The 6,247-nt window shown below is 47.5% G+C and overlaps 1 long non-coding RNA gene across 1 annotated transcript; it reads right to left on the bottom strand.

The window, feature by feature from the left end:
- Window positions 1–611: 611 nt before the first annotated feature.
- On the bottom strand, window positions 612–4,929 carry LOC128120649 (uncharacterized). Its single transcript, XR_008221920.1, has 2 exons — window positions 4,554–4,929; window positions 612–2,999 (listed from the first exon to the last, which is right to left on the bottom strand). It is a non-coding gene; the product is annotated as an uncharacterized LOC128120649 (long non-coding RNA).
- Window positions 4,930–6,247: the final 1,318 nt, after the last annotated feature.

Below are 6,247 nucleotides of genomic sequence, written 5' to 3'. Positions count from 1 at the left end.
AGTTGTCTTGCTTATTGGTTGTTAAACTTATAGTAAATAATCGGCTACGTCTGCCTATAATTGCTAAGTGGTCCAGAATCCCCAGATGGGTGCTGAATTCCACTGATTCAAGTTTTTCAAAATGTAAGCATATGGGCCCCTCAAGGATGGCCTCGTCTATGCCCTCTCTATTTTGAATTATGTGTATTGTATGTGTCTTTTTGGGGGAATGTGCACACGAATGTAGGTTTCTACAGAGCTGGAGTTATGGGCAGTTATGAGCTGCCCAGTGTGGGTGCTGGCAACTGACCTTAGGTCCTCTGGAAGAGCAATATGTGCTCTTAACCCCTAAGCCATCGCTCTAGCTCCCTTTATATTCTTTTTTGAGTTCTGTGTTTATACATCTTTTATGGGTAACAGCCCCAGGAACCCTCAAACACAATGATTGAAAGGGGCAAAAAATAGGCAATTATATTCAAAATGTACAACCTTTTTGTATTTTCATCAGAAATATAAATGACAATGAATTTAGGTTTTCAAAAAGGCTATTTTTTTCTCCTAAAATATACGGGGTTTCCTATGAAAATCCAAACTAGGTTACAGTTCATGAATATGAAAACCGTAAGTCAAAGTGATTTAAATAAGGCTTTGGATTTAATTTACATTTCCGAGGGAGTGAATACATCTTGTTAAATGCTCTCCTGAACAGAAAGCCGTTTGAAACTCCAGAATTCAGTATCCATCTTGAAGGGCTGAGGGTCAGTCTTAGCTTCCCACGTGTGAAGCTGCAGCCTGCACACACACACACACACACACACACACACACACACACACACACACACACACGTGTGCATGCACACATGTGTGGGCACGTCCCCTTCCCTGCACAGCTGCTGCAGAAGCCTTGGGCCCAGGGATGGGAATGTAAGGAAGAGGGAAGAGACAGGTGTCTGTCCCCCAGGAAATGAGGTTTGTGGGGCAAGAACTGATTGCATTTATGCTGGGAGGAAGGACTTGACAAGTTAATTAATTTCTTTTGTCTAGAAGTATCCGTAGCTCAGTGGGGCCAAACTCTGAAGTAGCTTTTCCAGAGTCACTGGTGTTTACAGTGGTGACACACCCCTCCCATCAGACAGCATGCCTTCCTCAGGTCTGAGGGGCTCTCATTAGCTCTGGGAGTGAACATTTAGGGTGCAGGTTGCTGAGGGATCGGGGCATTTGTGTTCTTTAGTGAGGGGTTTTGATTTTTCCTTTTGACTGTTTGTGACACACAGGCCCTAACGTCACCCACAGCAGGGTCACTTGTGCCCTGTTCTGGAAAATTGCTGCTGTTTTCCCTGTAGGACGGGGGCCCTAAGGTCCTAGATACCTGCGCAGTAGATCCGGGCTACCTGGGCCCTGCCCAGCCCCTTCCGCAGTCGTACCTGCTGGAGGCTGGGAAGAGAGACTCTGAGCAAGTCCACTGCCCCAGACTCAGATGCCTTCTAGAATGAGAAAGAGGACAGGCAGCGCTCTGAGGGCGGAGAGGCTTTAGTGGGTGTCTTTGGGAGGGATTCTGGAATTATCCATAAACAAATTTGACCTTAGGGAAAGGCCAGCTGAAGGAAATTGCCTTAACTGTTTGAGTGACTGCTGGCCGGGCAGGCTCATGTCTTTAACTCATTTGCTCAGTTATTTATAGCCCCCTTCCTCCCTTCCCTCCAAATTCTGCTCCACATGAGGAGAAGTTGGGGGGAGGTGTTAATTCCTCCTTCCAGATGTTTTGCCTGGAGGTGTTTCCAGATGTTACACCTGTCCATGTCACCTGTCCAGGGAAGGAGCCGAACTTGTCATGTCTTGTCCCATCAGACCAGAGGGGGGAGTGGTGGCTTCCTGCGGTCCTTAGCCCAAGGTGGTCATTTCCCACACCCCCTTCAGATCATCTTGACCTCTTGTCACGAGCTCACCACGTCAGGAACATAGATGATCTGTCTGTGTCTTCCCACAATGTTAGAATTTACTGGGAAGAAAAAAAAATTCACAAGGTGGCCAGGGGAAACACTGTTCTCACGTTTCAATCATCACTAATATTAACTCTTGGATTATACATTACACATCGCACAGTAAGCCTACCTGCCTACTGTGTCCATATGGAGATTACAGAAGAGCTACCAAGGGTTAAAGATGAGGGAGCCCAGAGAGGCAGGGAAGACTCTGGGATAAGCTGACACACCTCACCGAGTGAGTGGAGAGGCCGCTCTGGCTATTGGCTGCACACAGTCAGGCTGCAAGGGCAGGGTCGAGCCACAGGAGCAAGGTGCACCGAAGGCCACAGAGACCAAGGGCGTGGCCAAGTCCAGTGGATGACTGGGTGGATGGATGGTCCAGATGTGTGAATGGGAGGATGGACAGACAGCCGTTCGACAGTGGAGACAGAACTGAGCTGAGGTCCCAGGGACAGTGAGGAGTTCTCTGCCTACACACACACACACACACACACACACACACACACACACACACACACACACACACGGGGCGTCCAGATGACAGGTTGGTGAGACCACTGCCATCAGGCATTAGGGTCCAGATGCGGGAGTCGCACCCTCCCCTTGCCTAGTGTGTCTGATAACCTTTACTGTCCTGGGTTTCCTGACGGGACTACAAGGTGACTGACACCCTTTCTCTTCCCAGGAAGAAGTAATTTGTCAGTCTGTGTTGTGTGGGTGACACTGGACAGACGGTGCCTTACACATGTCCACCAAGGCCAACAGTCGTCCTTCATCCTCAAAAGGGAGTCCAAAGCTGCTTGTGACACAGAGTCTCTCAGGACAAGACATGTTCTGGAAAACACGGTTTTATACAATGTGGGGTAATTTCTGGCGAGGGACAGCCTGGTCACAACACCCCTTCACGCCATAATTCTGGAACACTCTGGTTTGCTGAGTCGTCTGCTCCCCGACAGACCTCAACTGACGCAGCGGAAAATCTAAGCTGTTCAAGTGAAGGGTCTTGGAATTGTCTACCAACATAGAGTGGTCAGCCTGGGTTAAAAAGACGAAAAAAAAAAAAAAAAGTAAAATAAAAGGTGACTGCCTCTGTGGCTAGCCTTGAGCAGGAAAGCTCTGTTGTAAATCTCCAGCAAGACCTCCACCCTGCTGCCACAACAGCCACAAACCTGACAGCGGCCGGCGTTTCTTTTGATGTGAAACAGGGAAGGGGCTGGGGAGAGGGCTCAGTGGGTGCTTGCTGCTCAGGCGTGAGGACCTGAGTCCAGATCCCCAGCTCCCGTGGAAAAGCTAGGTGTGCTGGTACATGTCTGTCACCCCTGTGCTGGGGTCGAGGTGTGGGGGACAGGAGGACTGCTGGAGTTCTTTGGCCAGTGAGTTTAGTTGAAACGACAGGTCCCAGGGTCAGTAAGAGACTCCTGTCTCAAGGGCTGGTGAAATGCCTTCGTAGGTAAAAGCACTTCCTCTGGCCCTTGTGGTAAAGGGAGCACTGAGTCCCGAAAGCTGACCTCTCCTTTCCGTGCATGCATTGTGACGTGTGGACACGCACACCAAATTAATTGATTGGTTAGTGATCTACTGAGAGACCTTTCCTTGAAAGTAAGGTGGAGAGGAATACAGGGGGGTACCTAATATCAACCTTTGCTTCCATACATGTGCATATGGGTGTGCACGCCCACACACGCGCACGCGCACACACTTGCACATATATGCATGCACATACACACATACAAGCACTTACACACACACACACACACACACACACACACACGCACACATGCACACGCACACACCAACCAACCATGAGCTTTGAGGGAGGTCGAGAGTAGCAGCCCACCCCCGTTGTACCCTTCCCACGATTCCAGATTAACCAGCATGGCTGCTTGTGAAATCAGCAGAGCTGACACCTCTCAAGCCTGGTTTCACCTCCCAGTCATCTATTTCACTGCTTTCGAACATTCTGTCTAGCTCTAGACAAATGTGTGTCTAAGGAAAACAGTGGCATGTCCTCAACTCTAGAAAAATGTCAACTACTTGTGAGACTATGAGACTATGCAGTGGGACAATCGTGTGCACGGATCAGCTTGTGGCTGGGGCTGGGGAAATGGCCTTGGATGTCCTGAAGGACCACTTTGCCCAGCTCCTCATCGGGCCACAGAGGACCACACTTCATGCCTTTCTGCTTCCTTTCCCCTCTCCACAAGCCACTGGAAGTGCCGTGGCGGAGCAGTGCCCCCAGGTTCTCTGAAGAGGCCACCTTAGTCCTGACTCACATGACTGATGATGTCTCTTTTTCCCCATTTTCTCACTCGCAGATTTCTCTCAGTAGAGACAGACTTCATTGTGGTCTGAATTGGGTATCCCTCAGCCCCATTTGCTGAAATCCAAACTCCCTGCGCCAGAATTACGGAGCTCATGTTACAATGGGTAGGGGTGGGGTCCAAAGCCAAGGTGACTGGAGTCCTTATAGAAAGAATGCCATAAGCAAAAGCAAGCCACCACAACCGGCGAGTTACGCTGCTCTAAGCCAAGACATCACCAGCACTCTTGATACCCACCATCAGGATCCCCACCATCAGCGAACAATACCTGCGTTAGGACCCAGGACCACCCATGGAGCCAAAGCCCTGGCAGCTCTGGAGGGAAGTAACTGCAGATTCCTGGTCACAGTCTGCTCAGTGGAGGGAGCAGTGAAGTCTAGTGCTCACCTCCTGGCAATCAGGGAGAAACACGGAGATTAGGACAAATGGGTCATGGGAGGGAGGAAGCGGGTGGCGCCTCTGTTCTGGTTACTGAGCTTGCTTTGATTGACACGAGAGAATTGACTCCACAAAAGGCAGGGGTGGAGCTGGAGTTTAACACCCTCCGTCTTTGTTCTTCTCTCCCTTTTCGCCTCCCTCCCTTTTTCTTTTCTTTCTTTCCTTTTTTTCTTTTCGGACCCAGGGCCTTCCACATGCTAGGCGATGTTGCCTTCTTTATGCTGGGCATTTCCTGTTTTTCTTTGGGTTTGGAAGCAGAACCGATGTTTTGACTTTGATTTCAGAAACGTAGGATGAACTTGACTGCTTCGTTAAATCATTGGCAGTTATCACCCTGCTTTTAATTTTAAAGTGTATGCTTTCGCTTTTAAAAATGGTCTCACAATCTGTGGGAGACGAACACGGTAAAGTACAAAGGACACAGTGATGCATGCAGCTCTGCCTTTTTATTTTTATTTTATTTTATTTTTTCAAGACAGGGTTTCTCTGTGTAGCTTTGGTCTCTGTCCTGGATCTCACTCTGTAGACCAGGCTGGCCTCGAACTCACAAAGATCTGCCTGGCTCTGCCTCCTGAGAGCTGGGATTAAAGGCATGCACCACCACCGCTCAGCCTTAAATTGTTTTATTATGTATTATTATTGTGTGTTCACATAATGTGCTACAGTTGGGCAGGCACAGGTCTGTATCTTTTCTACTTTACTTCATAAAAAACTGGATTCTGAGTGCTGATGGTGCAAGCATGCCTGCGTCCTAATCAATACATCTCTGCTTTTGGTTTATCATCTAGAGCTCTTTGTCACTTTTTAACAGTCAATCAGGCTTTACCATACATATATTTGAAATTTATCCCAGTTCAACTTCAAATAAGGCTATGTCATTTTTTGGTATTATTTCAGAATACTATGGCAATGTTTTTGCCTTTTATCTGTCCTGGATTTTGTGTTATTATTGACCTACATTTTAATTCTATTTATGTTATAAACCCCACAATACATTGCTAGTACTTTCCATGAAACTGTCATTATTTTTCAGTTTTTGAAAGAGATATTTGATGGCTAGAGAAATGATTGACCAGGTGCTTGCCACCAAGCCTGGCAGTTTGAGTTCTATCCCCAAGACCCACACTGTGGAAAGAGTGAACTAACTCCAGCAAAAATGACCTCTACATGGCACATGCATGAGCTCACACTCATCTGGGCACAAATGCACACACATGCACATGCAATAAATGGAAGCGACTAGAAAACAAACAAAAAGTTTTTTGATATTTGAAAAGTGAAGAAAAAATGTATTTGCCTTTTATCCAGCATTTACATTTCCTCTTTTCTGAATTCTCTTGTGGAAACCTCTGGAATGAAAAATAGAAACCACCCCCCCTGCAAATGTCCTACAGTGTTACAATACCAGACTGCTGCTGTTGCATTCCTCAATTTTCAGGGAAAAAGTCTTCGTTTTGCTTTCATTGTTTGAACGTGTTTTTGTTTTGCCCGATCTTTCTTTGTGGTGTTTGAATGATGTTACTC

Source organism: Peromyscus californicus, unplaced genomic scaffold, assembly GCF_007827085.1.
Source record: "Peromyscus californicus insignis strain IS unplaced genomic scaffold, ASM782708v3 Scaffold_2__1_contigs__length_46816999, whole genome shotgun sequence".
Classification (NCBI taxonomy): Eukaryota; Metazoa; Chordata; class Mammalia; order Rodentia; family Cricetidae; genus Peromyscus; species Peromyscus californicus.
The sequence above is the reverse complement of the archived record's forward strand: the minus strand, read 5'-3'. Positions and strand labels throughout refer to the sequence as shown.